This window comes from Dasypus novemcinctus, chromosome 21 (genome assembly GCF_030445035.2).
Source record: "Dasypus novemcinctus isolate mDasNov1 chromosome 21, mDasNov1.1.hap2, whole genome shotgun sequence".
Taxonomy (NCBI): domain Eukaryota; kingdom Metazoa; phylum Chordata; class Mammalia; order Cingulata; family Dasypodidae; genus Dasypus; species Dasypus novemcinctus.
In genome coordinates, this window is record NC_080693.1 from 70,111,240 (window position 1) to 70,129,070 (window position 17,831).

Below are 17,831 nucleotides of genomic sequence, written 5' to 3' on the forward strand. Positions count from 1 at the left end.
TAATGTGAAAAACTACGAATTGAAGAACTATATTGTGCCTTTTCTAAGGAAGAAACCATCTAAAAAGGCAATTCTTAAACGGAAATATACAGTTAGAAGATGCATCCTAAACAGTTTAGATTAAGCATCCACATGGGTGGCCTTGTGTGTGAAGTTTCCTCGTTGTCACATTCCATCACTGAAGAAAGGAGAATATGCAGTTATTGTGAAGGAATCAAATGTGTACAGTAAAGCCATTTGTTTTTCGAATGACCAAGGAATTTGACTTTGAAATTTGTGGATAGTTGGAAAAGAAATACTGTGTTGGTATTTCAGCCTAGCACCTCCACCTTGCTTTTCAAACCCCCAGCGTGATCAGCCTCTTTATCGAACCTTTATCGAACCTTCTCATCTTTTCAGATCTCAGCCTAGACTTCTTCTCCAGGAAGTCTTCTCTAACTCTTTAAGACTGGACTGTATTGGGGTGGGGGCGGTGGGGTTGAATGGGACCTCATATTTTTTTTAATGTAATATTTTTTAAAAATGAATTAAAAAAAGACTGGACTATATGTCTGACATCATGGCACAAGTGAAATTGTGATGTGTGTCACCCACTATTGGGATACCTACTTACTCATTTATCTCCCCCATTATATGGTTATTTCTTTGAAGAAATTCTGTTTTTATCACCAGTGTCTGGCATAGTGCCCACCCCATAAATATTTGTTGTACAAGTGAATGAACATATCTAATTGTAATTCTTCAGTGAAAGCTTACTCATAATATTGAATTTGTGCTTTTCCTTCTTCTTCCACTTGAAGACAATGAAACAGAGGTTCTCAAATTTTGTGGTTTCAGAGCCCTTTTTATACACCTAACAATTATTGAGGACCCCAAATAGTTGTTGTTTATATGGGGTATGTCTATACCTATGGTATTAGAAATGTAAAAATTTGAAAATATTTATGAATTCATTTAAAAATATTAATAAACTCAATATATATTAACAATATTTTGTTAAGAAAAACGTTTTTTAGAATAATTCATTGAGAATACTAGCATTGTTTAAAGTTTTTGCAGATCTCTTTAGTGTCTGTCTTAAAAGGAGATGGTCAGATTCTCATACAGGCTTCTGCATTTAATCTGTTGTGTTATCACAATGTCAGGTAGCTTCTGGACAGCGCTGTGGAGCACTGAAGAAGGCAAATAGAATCTTCATGTAACTATGAAAATAATTTGTCTTCCTGGACTCTCTGAAGGGGTCCCAGTTCTCCTGAGGATTCATATACCACATCTGAAAACTGCTACTCCTATGCTTGCGTTAGAGGAACAAGTACAGGGACCAAGCTTAGTTGCCCTTAGGAAGGAAGGAGTCAAAGTTCCACAGTCCAGAAAAGAGGGAGGGAGCACCCACCCTCTCCTGAGTCCTGAAGTCTGGGTCAGGTGGAGGGCCCATAAGGGAGCCACACTGAGCAGTGAAGGCTGAGCCCTGTCCTCCTGAGGCCTAGGACAGCTTAGGACAAGGAAAGGAACAGCTGCAGTAAGAGTACAACCAAATTCGTATGGATGCTAAGAATTTGAACAAGTTCTAACTCTTATTTGTACCCTAGGAAGAGAGAGACTTTTAATTTTCTCTCTTTTTTTTCGCTTGGTTACACATTCACAAAATTCTAAATGTCAAAAGGGAACACAATGATGGTAAATTGTCCTACTCCTATCTCCAGCTGCCCTCCTTCCTTTCCCAAAGATGATCAATGTTGACAATTCTTGTGTAACATTTCAGATGCATTTTCTACATATGCATGTCATATATATATTGTGTATATATTTTTTCTCTTCCTCCATTTTTTACATAAATGACATCATAGTATACCCATTGCTCTACCCATTCATTTTTTCACATACATGATATGTCCTATCACTACATAAAGAGCTTTCTCATTCCTTTTTACTGTTGTGAAATAGGGAATAGATTTTTGACAGTTTAGGGATTTCATGAAATATTCAGCCATGTATTGATTAGGTATTGATAATATTCTATTTTCTAGGTTGGGTGGTAGGTTCAGGAAGATGTGTTTTATTATTATGCTTTATAACTTGCATTGTGATAGTAATAGGAGAAAACAGTCTCAGGAGTTGTGAGGAAGGAAATGAGATGGTATGCACATGTGAAATTTTAATTAGGATGACCATAGAAAGCTTCATATCTTTGAGAGTGTCTTTTTTTTTTAAGATTTATTTTTTATTTCTCTCCCCTTCCCTTCCCACCCCCCCACCCCCAGTTGTCTGCTCTCTGTGTCCATTCGCTGTGTGTTCTTCTGCTTCTGTGTCCACTTGTATTCTTGTCAGCAGCACCAGGCATCTGTGTCTCTTTTTGTTGTGTCATCTTGCTGTGTCAGCTCCTGTGTGTGCTGCGCTACTCCTGGGCAGGCTGTTCTTTTTTCATGCTGGGCGGCTCTCCTTATGGGGCACACTTCTTGTGTGGGGGGCTCCCCTACGTGGGGGACTCTCCTGTGTGGCACAGTACTCCTTGCATGCATCAGCACTGTGCATGGGCCAACTCACCACACGGGTCAGGAGGCCCTGGGTTTGAACCCTGGACCTCCCATGTGGTAGGCGGATGTTCTATCTGTTGAGCAATCTGCTTCCCTGAGGGTATCTTTTGAGTAATGACTTGAAGGAAGTGAGGGAACTAATTGTGTGGTAAACATAGCCATTTTCAGCAGGAAGAACAAATGTTCCAGAGCAGAAGCAGGGAGATCCCATTGGAAGGCTACTGTAGTGTTGTTAACCAGGTGAAAGATGAGGAGGACACCATTAGTAGAGAGACCTTCCTGTCCACCTTGTCTAAAGCAAGTCTTGTCCATCATTCTCTAACTCAGCAACTCGTTTCCTCTTTGTTTTTTTCACTCACAGTTTGTAATTGTTTCATTGCTTTAATAAGCTCCTTGAGGTTAGGGGGCCCCTGTCTGTGATATTCACCTTTGCATCTGCATTTCCAAGCAGGCACTTGGCAAAAATGTGCTGTTTGTTTGAAAGGATGATTTTACATCTTTGTATTTGTAACATTAGCGCTGCGCCTGATCTATACAAAAAGTTTAAGGAATATTTGTTGAATAAATAGGATGTGGACTTGATCCATTAGGATAAAGTAAGACTTACCAGTTTAGAAAGCTAGAGTTGCATTTGCATATTCATCTGTAAATTTGAGTCTATATTTGGTAAATTACAGGAGGTTGCAATCCTTTTCAGAACAGACACCAGCTGTAATGAGGGATCTAGGAGTCCCATGCAATCTAGCCCAAACTAGGAAAGGGTCAAAGTGTTCCACTTCCAAGATGCATCAAGGAAGGTCAATGAGCAAGAAAGGATCTGACTATCCATCACCATTTAGAGACGTTTAAGGGCTAGTCTTCAAAAGCAGTTGTGATCCTGTTCATTTTACTGTGTGCTGTGGATTTTATGTCTGGGCTGTTTGTCATGTTTATACTGCTTGGCTGCCCAGTGTGAAGAATAGGGAAGATATCACCTCTCACATCCAATTCCTAGAATAGAATCAGGAGATAAATACACACTAAACAAACATAACGAATATAAAGGGATGCCTGCCCATTGTCAAAAGCATGTTAACCATTATGGAATTTTCATGGAACATTGACACGTGGCATGAGTGGGGTATGGAGTAAAAGGGCTTTTCCAGGGGAACATTTGTAGAAGGACCATTCTGCAGAGAAGGTAGATGGTAGGTAACTGCATTCTACTAAGTCTCTGTATTATGTGGAAGTTGTGGCAATTCTTCAAGAAGATGTAGGATGCCCTGGATGTATTTCCAGTTTTAGAAGCTCAAAATATATTTCAGTTTCAGACCACAACAATGAATCAAACAAAATTATCAGAATTTATGCGATACCCCCGAAGATGTTTCCTCCCCAGCAAAAATTGGAGATAGAGGAATAATCTAAGATCTTTTCCATAATTTGGAACATACATTTCAACCTAATGTGAGCATCCTCCCTATGTATTTAGAATTTGAGACCAGGCAAGCCTTCATGTTTAAATGTAACATAACAGGCAGATGGGAGAAAAGACCTGACCCAAGAAGGTTTAACTGGGTGGCAGAGTATAGAACCCACAAGAACCTAATAGGCTTCAGGAACAATTTGGGCAACTTACCACTAGGGATACAGGCTGACAAAAGAAGGGTCTCAGGCAGTTACCAGAGCTCTGCAAGAGTGCTGTCAGGTGAAGAATGAATAGCCTGAGGGAGGTATGGCCTCCAGAACTAGTTTCCAGGAACTGGACTGGATTCTGGGAAGAAGCAAGAGCAGGACAGGATTCCTCTCCTAGGTATATTCCCTAGAGAAATGAAAACATATGTCCATGCAGAAATGTATACACAAATGTTTATAGCAGCATTATTTATAATAGTCAAAAGGTGGAAACACTCAAGTGCCCATCAGTTGATAAATGGATAAACAAACAGTGGTATATATACACAATGGAATATTATTCAGCCATAAAAAAGAACAAATTCTAATTTATATGTATCCGGTACATTTAATTGAGAAATACGTTTTTATTCCACTGTGTTTTCCTTTTATTTTTTAATTACTGTTTATATTTTCAATTATTAAATGTACAAAATAGCTAAAATTTTTTTTTATAAAAGAATGAATGCTGATGCATGCTGCAACTTGGATAAACCTCAAAAACATTGTACCGAGGGAAGCAGATGTGGCTCAAGTGATTGGACTTCCATTTACCATATGAGAGGACCCAGGTTCAATCCCCGGGGCCTCCTGCTAAAGGTGTGCCCATGTGGCGAGCCAGGTCTATGCAGCAAGGGGAGAGGCAAGGCGAGATGCAACAGAAACCAGGAACTGAGGTGGCACAAGTGACAGGGAACATCTCTCCACATCAGAGGTCCCCAAGATTAAATCCCAGTGAATCCTAGAGGAGAAAATGAGAAGAAAAGAAAAAAAGAGAAATAGGTACAGAAGATCACACAGGGAATGGACACAGACAGCAAAAACAGCAGGATGGGGTGGGGGGAAACAACATTATACTGAGTGAAAGATGTTAGGCACAAAAGGTCAAACCTGGGAAGTGGACTTGGCTCAACTGATAGAGCACCTGCCTACCACACGGGAAGTCCAGGGTTCAAACCTGGGACCTCCTGACCCATGTGGTGAGCTGGCCCACGTTCAGTGCTGATGCGCACAAGGAGTGCCATGCCATGCAGGGGGTGTCCCCCACATAGGGGAGCCCCATGAGCAAGGAGTGCGCCCCATAAGGAGAGCCACCCAGCGTGAAAAAAGTGCAGCCTGCCCAGGAATGGTGCCACACAAACGGAGAGCTGACGCAGCAAGATGATACAATAAAAAGAGATACAGATTCCAGGTGCTGCTGACAAGAATACAAGCAGACCCAGAAGAACAGACAGAGAATGGACACAGAGAGTAGACAACTGGGGGAGGAGGGGAGAGAAATAACAAACAAACAAATAAATAAATAAATCTTCAAGAGAAAAAAAAAAAGGTCAAACCTGCATGAGTCCTTTTATAGGATATATCCAGAATAGGAAAATCCATAGAGACAGAAAGCAGATTAGAGGGTACCAGAGGATCTTTTACATAGTCAGTGTGGCAGTTTGATATTATGTATGAATTCCAAAAAGAGATATTGTTTGTAAACTGGTCTGTTTCTCTGGCATGATACCCTTTGATTGTATTAGATTGAGCTGAGACTTCTGATTAACTTATGTTAAGATTAGGGCTTTGATTCAACCATTAGAGTGTGACTCAGTATTGAGTCCCAGCCCCCTTGGGCTGATAAATCAGATTCTCACACAGAAGTAGACACACAGAAGCAGATACAAAGGAAGAGAGAGCGCTCTGTAGACACAACCCCCGGAAGAGAAGAGAGATGAGCCTGACAGTCTACAAGCTGGTGCGATGGGCAGGCATGGCAAGCTGACGCAACAAGATGACACAAGAGACCCAAGAGGAAAAACATAATGAAAGACACAACAAAGCAGGGAACGGATGTGGCTTAAGCGATTAGGCACCTCCCTACCACATCGGAGGTCCCAGGTTTGGTTCCTGGTGCCTCCTAAAAAAAGAAACAGGGAAGACGAACCATCACAGCAAGTGCAAATAATGAGGGGGTGGGGAGAGATAAATAAATAAATCTTTTAAAAAAGAAAAGTAAAGAAAAAGTCCTGGATGTTTGTTTTGAGTGACCAGGTGGATTAGAGTACTGAGATGGGAAGACTGGTCAGGGGAGTGGAATTTGCAAGGCACAGTTGGGGGAGGCCAGACCCAGAGTTCTATTTTGACTGTGTTGAGTTTGAGATACCAAATAAGCAGTAGTCCATATGAGCAGGAGTTCCTGGCAGAGGCCCAGGCAGAGATATAGATTTGGGAATTATCAACACATGGAAGGTATTTAAAGCAGTGGGACTAGAGGTCAACATGTACTGTTGATTTTATCTCCTAAATATAGCTCAGCCTGTCCAACTTGCTCCTTTCCACTACTACCACACCTGTCCAAGCCTCTACTCTTACTCTGGACCCCTGTAATTGCTTCCTGGTCTCCCTGCTTCTGTGCTTGCTTCCTTCCAATGTGTAGCCAAGGAGAGCTATTACAAATTCTGATCAGATTATGTCACACCCATACTTAAAATTCCTTAAAACACTGTTCTCAAGGATGAAGAAGGTCAAAATACTTACCTTGGCCTACAGTTGCCAGATAAAATAAGGATGCCCAGTTAAATTAGAATTTCAGATAAACAGTAATTTTAAATTATATCCTGTGTAACTATTCATTGTTTATCTGAGATTCATATTCAACTGTATTGTTTAATTTGATAAATCTGGCAATTCTACCCACAGAGCTTTATATGGTCTGCCCCTGCTTGTCTTTCCTGGCTCAGATGTTTCTTTTTTTTTTTTTAAAGATTTATTTATTTATTTAATTCCCCACACACACACGGTTTTCTGTTCTCTGTGTCTATTTGCTGCGTCTTGTTTCTTTGTCCGCTTCTGTTCTTCTGTTGTTGTCAGCAGCATGGGAAGTGTGGGCGGCGCCATTCCTGGGCAGGCTGCACTTTCTTTCGCGCTGGGCAGCTCTCCTTACGGGGAGCACTCCTTGCGCGTGGGGCTCCCCTGCGCGGGGGACACCCCTGCGTGGCAGGGCACTCCTTGCGTGCATCAGCACTGCGCATGGGCCAGCTCCACACGGGTCAAGGAGGCTGGGGGCTTGAACCGCGGACCTCCCATGTGGTAGACGGATGCCCTAACCACTGGGCCAAGTCCTTTTCCCTCAGATGTTTCTTGCTCTCAGACTCAAGCCATATTGATCTTCAGAACCTAGAATGGCCTATGCCCCCTCCCACCTCAGGGCCTTTGCACATGCTATCTCCTTTTCTAGGAATGCTCTTAGATTCTCCTGACTTGGCTAATGCTACTCACTATTCAGACCTCAGTCTTTGCTGAATAGTCCTCTTCTCCTTGTATTATATGCTATAAATTTCTTTCTTTGACCCTGTATCAAGTTGTAATTACACATTTATTTGTGTGACTCTATTATATTTTCCATTAAACTATAAGGTCAGGGACCAAATTTATTTCTGCTCACTTTTGTATCCCTTGTGCCTTTCCTAGTGAATGGTACATAACAGGCACTATGAAAGAAAAAGAAAGGAAGGAAAAAGGGAAGAAATACAGGGAGGGAGGGAAGAAGAAAGAGGAAGAAGTGAAAGATGAAAGAAAGAACTAGATAATAGAATAAATTAGAATTGGGACCTGCGCAAGGAATGAGGACTAAAGCAGAAATTGACCCTGTGGACCAAATCACAGGCAGGGTGGGGAGCGAATGCAGGCTGAGCATAACGTACCCAGATCAGCCCAACTGGAGGGGAACTTAATATTTTAGCCCAGTATGTTGGGGACGGAGCTCAGGAAGAGGATGGAGGCTTAAACACTCTCTGCCGTTTAACTCTGTCTACCTGTAGGCCAGGGGTTCTTTTATTTTTTTTAATAAGGTATTTTTTTTCTTTTCAAATCAATATTATTGATACATATTAATAAATCATACAATTCAGCCAAAGAGTACAATCAGTGGTATTTGGTATAATCACATAGTTGTGCATTCATTACTTCAGTCATTAGATGTGCATTTTCATTCTTTCAAAACTGTTACTACTACTAAACAAAAAACAAATAAGAAACTTCTTCACCTCTCAATCTCTGTTTCCCCTGCTGTACATTACTGTTATTTCCAGCTATTCTTGCACAATTATTTATTTATTGAACGGTTTTATTCAGATATATTCACATACCATAAAATTAACATATTTCATACAAATTTCTTCTTAAAGCTGTATACTATTCCATCATGTGAATACACCACAGTTTGTTTATCCATTCATCAGGTGATGGACACCTGGGTTGTTTCCAGCTTTTGGCAATCGTGAATAATGCCACAATGAACACAGGTGTGCAAATGTCTTTTCATGTTGCTGCTTCAGTTCTTCTGGGTATATACCCAGTAGTGGTGTTGCAAGGTCATGTGACAAATCTATATTCAATTTCTGCAGGAACTGCCGAATAGTCCTCCACAGTGGCTGTACCATTCTGCATTCCTACCAACAGTCAATAAGTGTTCCTATCTCTCCAAATCCTCTCTGACATTTGTAGTTTTCTGTTTTTTAAATAGTGATCATTCTGATAGGTATGAAATGATATCTCATTGTAGTTTTGATTTGCATTTCCGTAATCATTAGTAATGTTGGGCATTTTTTCATGTGTTTTTTTGCCATTTGTATTTCTTCTTTCGACTAGTGTTGTTTCAAGTCTTTTACCCATTTTTTAATTGGGTTGTTTGTCTTTTTTATTGTTGAATTGTAGCATCTCTTTATATATTCTGGATATTAAACCCTTATATGACATGTGATTTCAAAATATTTTCTCCCATTGAGACAAAGTCCTGTGAGGTGCAAAAGTGTTTAATTTTGAGGAGGTCCTATTTATCTATTTTTTTCTTTTGTTGTGTGTGCTTTGGGTGTAAGGCCCAAGAGATCACCACCTACCGCAAGGTCTTTAAGATGTTTTCCTACATTTTCTTCTAGAGGTTTTATAGTGCTGGCTTTTATATTTAGGTCTTTGATCCATTTTGAGTTGATTCTTGTATAGGGAGTGAGGTAGAGGCCTTCTTTCATTCTTTTGGTTATGGATATCCAGTTCTCCCAGCACTATTGTTGAAGAGACTGTTTGTCCTGTTAACGTGGACTTGGTAGGTTTGTCAAAAATCATTTGAGAAGAAATTGTTATCATTGATGTGGAGACAGTGGCCACGGGAGTTGCTGAGGGCAGGGCGAGGGAAGAAGAGGTGTGATATGGGGGCATTTTCAGGACTTGGATTTGTCCTGAATGACATTGCAGGGACAGATGCAGGGCATTATATATCCTGCCATACCCCACTGAGTGGACTGGGGGAGAATGTAAACTACAATGTAAACTATTATCCATGTGGAGCAGCAGTACTCCCAAATGTCCTCACCAAATGCAATGAATGTGCCACAAAGATGAAAGAGGTTGTTAATGTGGGAAGAATGGGGTGGGGTGCGGTATGGGGTATATGGGAACCTTTTATATTTTTTAATGTAACATTTTTTTGATCTATGTATCTTTAAAAAAAAAAGACAATTTTTAAAAATTTGCAAAAAAACCCCAATAGTTGACCATATAGATGAGGGTTTATTTCTGGACTCTCAGTTCTATTCCACTGATCGATGTGTCTATCTTTATGCCAGTATCATGCTGTTTTGACCATTGTAGCTTAGTAGAATGTTTCAAGTTCAGGCAGTGAAATTCCTTCCATGTTGTTCTTCTTTTTTAGAATGCTTTTGGCTGTTGGGTGCACTTTCCCTTCAAAATGAATTTGGTAATTTCCTTTTCTAATTCTGTGAAGTAGGCTGTTGGAATTTTGATTGGTATTGCATTGAATCTATAGATCAGTTTTGTTAGGATTGACATTGTCTTGATATTTAGTCTTTCAATCCATGAACAAGGAAGGCCTTTCCATTTTTTTAGGTCTTCATTGATTTCTTTTAGCATTGTTTTGTAGTCTTCTGCATATAGGTCCTGTACTTCTTTGGTTGAATTAATTCCTAGGTATTTGAGTCTTTTTGTTGCTTTTGTAAATGGATTTTCCCCGATTTCCTCCTCAGATTGTTCAGTACTAGTGTACAAAAACATTACTGATTTTTGCATGTTGATCTTGTATCCTGCCACTTTGCTGAACTCATTTTATTAGCTCAAATAGCTTTGTGGTAGACGTTTCAGAATTTTCTAAATATATTTTTCTAAATCATGTCATCTGCATATTGTGGCAGTTTTACTTCTTTTCCTATTCGGATGCCTTTAGTTTTGTTTTCTTTTCCTTGTCTAATTGCCCTAGCTGGAACTTCTAGTGCAATGTTGAATAACAATGGTGACAGTGGGCATTCGTGTCTCGTTCCTAATCTTTTTTTTTTTTAAAGATTTATTTATTTATTTAATTCCTCCCCCTCCCCTGGTTGTCTGTTCTTGGTGTCTATTTGCTGCGTCTTGTTTCTTTGTCCGCTTCTGTTGTCGTCAGCGGCACGGGAAGTGTGGGCGGCGCCATTCCTGGGCAGGCTGCTCTTTCTTTTCACGCTGGGCGGCTTTCCTCACGGGCGCACTCCTTGCGCGTGGGGCTCCCCCACGCGGGGGGCACCCTTGCGTGGCACGGCACTCCTTGCGCGCATCAGCGCTGCGCATGGCCAGCTCCATACGGGTCAAGGAGGCCCGGGGTTTGAACCGCGGACCTCCCATATGGTAGACGGACGCCCTAACCACTGGGCCAAAGTCCTTTTCCCTCGTTCCTAGTCTTAGAGGGAAAGCTTTCAACCTTTCCCGCCAAGTATGATGTTGGCTGTGTGTTTTTCATATATGCCTTTTATTATATTGAGAAACTTTCCTTCTATTCCTATCTTTTGAAGTGTTTTTATCAAAACAGATGCTGGATTTTGTCAAATGCCTTTTCTGCATTGATTGAGATGATCATATGTTTTTTTTCCCTTCAATTTGTTAATGTGGTATTGATGTAGGCTATGGGTGGGAGGCTCTTTGTCTCTTCGGAGATAACCTTAACCTAGGCTGTCTGTCCTGACTTGTGGGTGTGGGATGATGGGGGGCTGCAGTCCTGCCCTTGGTGACCATGGCAACGACTCCAGTCCCAGAAAACAGTTTATCAATGCAAACTCTATAGACTTTGAATATTCACGGGAAATGCAAACCAAATGTGCTAAAAGCTTATCTAGAATGTATGAAGTCCATGCTAAAAGCTTACATAGGATGTGGAAGATATATGCTAATTCAAGCCTATTGAGAAGTGAAACAAAAGTACCATTTGGCCTTTCCTCTCTGTAAAAAAGAGACTCAAAAATCTTGTTCGGGGCTCGGGTTCAAAACAGAAAGCTCCCTACTCTGGCCGTCCGTCAATAAACCATTTTTCCTTCTCAAAATCATTCCTGAGTCCTGGCCTTTCTATATGCAAATAATTCAACCTCTCTCAAATTCTACAACAGTATATTATGTTGATTAATTTTCTTATGTTGTGCCATCCTTGCATACCAGAAATAAATCTCACTTGGTCATTATATATAAGCCTTTTGATATGGTGTTGGATTTGATTTGCAAGTATTTTGTTGAGAATTTTTGCATCTATGTTCATTAGAGAGATTGGTCTGTAATGTTCTTGTAGCATTTTTGTCTGACTTTGGTATAAGGGTGATGTTGGCTTCATAAAATGTGTTGGTAATTTTCCCTCCTCTTCAACATTTTGGAAGAGTTTAAACAGGATTAGTGTTAGTTATTCTTGAAATGCTTCATAGAATTCACCTGTGAAACCATCTGGTCCTGACCTTTTCTTGTTGGGAGATTTTTGATGAGGGATTCAAGAGATTACATTTGGAAAGAGGTCCCGTTGGGGTCAAAAGGAAGCTAGGACAGCTTCAAAACGGCCTCACCATTGTCCCCCTGAACTGACAGTTGGGGTAACCAATCAGAACAGCAAACAGCTGGGGCCCCTCCCCCAACATTAGGAAGGGGAGGAGTGAGTGAATAATGGCTTAATAAGGGTAGCCCCATAAGCCCAAAAATTCTCTCTGCCCAGAGGAGCAAGCATCTACACTAATTCTGTTCTTTTCTCCCATTCTTCAATAAATTCTTTTTACTGGCCTAACTAAATCAGCGTGTTCTTGAATTCTTTTATGTAACATAACCAAGAACCTAGAGGAATCCTTCATCCCCTGATTTTAGAGGGGTGTCAGTCAGCCCCTAACACTGTAGGGGATTGTTCCCCTCCAGGCTTATGTGTCCCCCACCACCCCGTGCCCGCCCCTGTACGTACATAATAGAGTTAAGTGTGCAAGTGTCTGTGGATTACAGATGACAGAGCAGCAAACCCCCCACTGATCCACCAGCCCTGCAGATCGATGACTTCTATTCTTACCCTGAACCTCTAGTTGATTACTTTTTGCAAAATATGGATTGACAATTTGCTTAGGTTTTGGCTTAGTAATGAAGTGAGTAGGAACAGAAGCAAGGCATTTGGTGCCATTAACACAAACATCTCCATTTCTTTGCTAAAATTTTTTTGAGGGAGGTGGTGATGTCTTCATTGCAAATGTTAGCTATACATAAGGTTTTTTCTTATATAAATTTAAAGATTTGCAAATAAAGATAATGGTAACTTTTGTTCATAGAATTTTATAGTTTACTTAGTGTTTTCATAGCAATAGCTTATTTTTTATGGAATTTAGTTCCAATAAAATTAAATGTATCACCCCCCAAAACAAAACAGACAACTATTCTCCTGAAGTACATCTAATCAGAATCTATGAATGTTATTAAACACACATTCACACACACGCAGTCCCCAAATTATAAAAGAGCTGCGTTCCCAAAGCTGGCCCGAGAGTTGACCGTTTTGAACGCAGATCATCTTTCCTTGTGGTAGCAGCAGCGTTCAGGGAAAGCAAGTTCTAACCTGGCCGCTGCAGCTGGAGGAGGCCAAAACGTCTTTACGTTAGCATTTGAAACCCTGGTCGCCAAGGTTCTATAGGAAAACATTTTCAGGGTGGCAACTTGCCATTAGGAAGACATCTTTATCTGTGGGAACTTGGACAAGGTAGTGGCTCCCACTGTCTCAGGCAGAGGAAGAAAGTGAGAAAGCAAATGCTTAAAACTGGAGAAGAGAGGCATGCCATGTGACATCTTATGGCTCCCCTTTGTGAGTCCTAGTGCTCCCTCTGAAAAAGAAAGACTCTAAGAAACTACGTCTTAGAGCATATTTCCCTGGTTCTCACTTGATGTGTTAAGAAAGGGGCAGTGGGAAGGGGAAGGAGAACTCTCCATAAACATTTAAAATAATTTGTTCCTATTTGGACTCAGATTTTCAAGATGTTCATACTTCTCTGGGAATCTTTGGTTTAATTTTATTTAAAAGGAGTCACTTAAAATTTTCAGCAGGGGCAGTGGTATTGCATAGCAGATCCAATTAACAAATGTTGGCCTTTCTAGCCAAACTTCTGAAAAGCCATTCATCAGTTTGGGGAGGGTGGCTTATCATGCTAAAAGGCTTTTTCATTTAGATGTAAATTAGACCTAGCACAGGGAAAAAAAGGGAAGCTTTGACATTTTTATATTCTGACAGTAACAGGTCATGTTGTCTGACAGAATCTTAGCCAGTTGTTTATTTTGTTTTTTTAAATGATCCATCCACCTTCATTTAATTTTCCTTACAGGAGTAAAACAACTGTTTTTACAACTTGTTTGCATGAAGAGAAACAGGTTTGGCAGGTCTTCATTTTTTTATTTTTTTGAGGACCAGGGCCAGGGATTGAACTTCCTAGTGGGAAGCCGGTGTTGCTCCCCTTCATTGTTCTTTTTAAGCAGAAGCAGATTTTACCTTATGTTCACTTGAAACATCGTTCTTTCTACTTAAGATGTTACTAATGCTTATTGGAATCCTAGAAAAGGATCCAGAATGCAAAAATTCTCATATTGGTTTCCAGCAAACTTGTCTCTAGAAGGGATATTTTAAAGTACTTTCTGACTGCTTTTCCTTAGCTCCTGCGACTGAAAGGAACAGAGGCCCACTTAAGCAAACTCAAAATAAAAGAGGCTCTGTGTAATGATGGAGCTCTAAGGAAAACCGCCATCCTCTGTCTTTTTCAAAAGCTACCTTCTTTTACTCATGGAGCTTCTGTTTCAATTTGCCTGAGTCTCTCTTTCTCATGACTCTTCATTAGCAGCTTCCACTCCCAACAGGCAATTTTATTTTTATGCACGTACAGTTCAAATTTAATACCTGCCTCCTGCTGTTACTGGTGGAGGTGGTTGATATTGTTGCTGGATTTTGTCTAGGTTCTTGACAAAGCTGCAGAAATAACTCACGTCGGGTGAGTTAGGCCAGGAATTTATTCAGGCAGGGAGGGACAAGAAATGGGAGAAAATAATGGACTATAGGTCCCAGGTGAAGAGGAAGGGGCTGAAAAGTGATGAAGAGGGCTGATTTACAGACTACCCATTATAGATTCTATACCCATTATAGATTCTAAATCCCCAGGTTTACTTGCATAGTGATCCAAGCAGGGGGAGAAGACGTCCAGAATTGGGGGGTCCAAAGGCGAGAGGGAGTTCAGGCCTTGCACCTGCTTTTTAAACCATTAATTATTCCACCCCTTTGATAATGGCAGGGAGGAGTTCCAGTTGTTTGCTGTTTTGATTGATTACCCCCTCCCCATTAATCCCCCATGAGGGCCCAATGATAAAGTCCTTGGGGAATATCGGTAGCTTCTCCTGGCTTCTGGAGGAAGTCTTGTTCTGGATGGCAGAATCCTGGGGACGGTCTTCCAGCAGCCATCTTGGGGGTTATTGATGTCCACGTGGACTCTCTGCCAGGTTCCAGACCCATCCACTGATTCCCTATCTTACGAGTTGGCTTCATTACGACACTTGAAAAATGAAAACTCAGAAATCTGAAGCACCTTGGCCGACATCATGCAGTCTGAATTGTTTTCAAATGCAATACACAGTAGAGTTTGCTTACTGGCTTATCACATCCCTGCCTCCCCCTACGCCCATACAAAATACTTTAAACATGTTTGAGTGCCGTGATAATACTATATTATAGATGAAAAAAAAATTAGAATGGCTCTTTGCCTCGGTGAAATATTTTCTTTGTTTTCAGATTTTTTGGAGGGAGGTGGTGAGAGGGTAAGTGTGATGCTCGACGTGTAGAGGGAGCCTGTGATGAGGGGCAGTTCTGTGCCTCGAATGAGGAGGTGAGCACATGGAGCTACACAGGTGATTCAGTTTCTAGAACCACATACACGTTGCCAAGCTGGGCTTGCACAACCAGTCTCACAGAAAGAAAAAGTTTCTTATGGATCAGCTGTGTAAAAAGGCAGAAAGCAAAGCCTCAGATCTGTCTCCCTGAATTGGAGAAACTCTGAGGTTTTAAGGTTGATTTGGGGGTAGGATCTGCAGTAAGATGATCTCTGGCTGGGGTGTGGTTATAGCTAATGGTTTACTTTTTCGAGGAGCGGGCTGTGACGTTTCAGGAACTCTTGGTCTTTATTAAAGTCTGATGTTTCTCCTTATTGTCCTGGTTTACTTGGATTCCATTTTCAGGACACTTTATGCTCCAAGGTTACTTTTGGTCATCATTAGTGGGGCAGGTTAGTCAGGGAAACTAGGAAAAGATGAGCCACACCATGGCTGACAGGGCAACATGGCTGACAGGGCAACATGGCCGACAGGGCCGCAAGACCTCGATGGGACTTTGAATTTAACCTTTCCAGGACCTGCCCTTGGCCCCGGATATTCCAAACAGGCCTCGCCATTGGCCTCCACCATTGGTGGGGTAACCAATAACAGCTGGGGCAGCTCCCCTTAACATTAGCAAGGGGGAGGAATAATTAATAGTTTAAATGGTGACCACACAAGGCCGAGCCAGGAGCCCTTACGGATTATCAGTGTGTATTCTGTCCTTCCTTCCCATTTCTCAGCAAGCTCTGTTTTTTCCCCCCATTTCTAAATAAATTCTTTTTACTGGCCTAACTAAATTGGCATGTTCCTAAATTCTTTTATGCAACATAGCCAAGAACCTAAAGGAATCCAACACGTCCCCATCTTGGAATTGCACAAATGTCATTGAGCAAGTCCTTGGGAACTGATTCCTGTGAGCTGGGGTAATCTCAAACTGGCAGCAAAGGAGGGACAAGGAAGCATCTGGTCATAATAATGTTATAAATCATTTATATGTTATAAATCATATGAATGACTACAATAACAAGTAAAGGAGATATATCGTTGGCAGTGGCTTCAGCAGTTAACAGTACAGCTAATTTGAATTGCTGTAGTTAGCCGTTACACAATGCACACATAGCCTTAGTTTCCTAGGGCTACAGACTGGGTAAAAATAAATAGAAATTTATTTTCTCATAGTTCTGGAGACCAGAAGTCTGAAAGCAAGGTGTCAGCAGGGCTGTGCTACCTTGAAGTTTGTAGGGTTCTGGAGTGGCTTGCCAACAATCCATGGCATTATCTTGTGGTATAAGCCAGTCTCTGCCTCTTTTAATTTGACTGCATGCTTTCTCTTTTTCTCGTGGCTCTTCTTCAGCAGGCAATTTTTTTTACAAACCTGCAGTTCAACTTGAATACCTGACTCCCATTATTCTCTCTCCAAGTTTACTCTCATCCTAAGAACACCAGTCATATTGGATTGGGGTCCACCCTAATCCAGTTTGACCTAATTTTAACCAATAATATCTTTAAGGATTCTATTTCCAAGTAAAGTCAAATTCATGGGACCAGGTCTAGGAGTTAGGATTTGAGGTTTTGTGGGTTTTTTTTAGGTATCGGGGTCCAGAGTTTGAACCCAAGAACTGGTATATGGGAACCAGGTGTTCAACCAGAGCCATTTCAGCTCCCCTGAGTTGGTTATTTTGTTTTGTTTTGTTTTTCTTAGGAGGCACATGGGAACTGAGCCCGGGACCTCCCATGAAGCAGGCACTCGACCACCTGATCCACATTCACTTCCTGAGCATATCTTTTTTTTTATATCCCCCCCACTTGTGGCTTTTTGCGTGTTGTCTGCTCTCTGTCCATCCACTGTGCATTCTTCTGTGTCTGTATTTATTATATTTCCCCTCCCTTCTTGTGGCTTGCTCGCTGTCTGTTCTGTGTCCATTCACTGTGTACTCTTCTGTGTTTTTGCTTGTCTCCCTTTTTTGTTGCGTCCCTTTGCTGAGTCAGCTCTCCGCTAGGGTTGCAGGCTGGGCGGTGCTCCACAGTGTGTGGGCGAATCTGCCTTCGCAAGGAGGCCCCGGGACGCGAACCCACGGCCTCCCATATGGTAGTCGGGAGCCCAGTTGATTGAACCACAGCCGCTTCCCCTGAGCTTATCTTTTTGAGGGACACAATTCAGTTTATAACTCAGCTACACAAACACACAAATAAGCGTTTGTAAAACTGCTGACATCCGAACATGCTCTGTGGATTTATGGTTAAATTCCTGGTCGTGATGCTGTGACCATTGGGAGAAGCTGGGTGAAGGGCATATAGGACCCCCTCATACATTTTGTTATAACTTCCTGTGACTCTATAATTATTTCAAAACAAAAAATTAAAAATAATTCCTAGAGACAGAAAGTAGATTATGTTACCAGGGGCTGGAGTAGGGGCGAAAAGGGAGTTATTGCTTAAGGGGTACATGGTGTCTGTTTGGGAAGATCAAGAAGTTTTGGTAATGGATGGCTG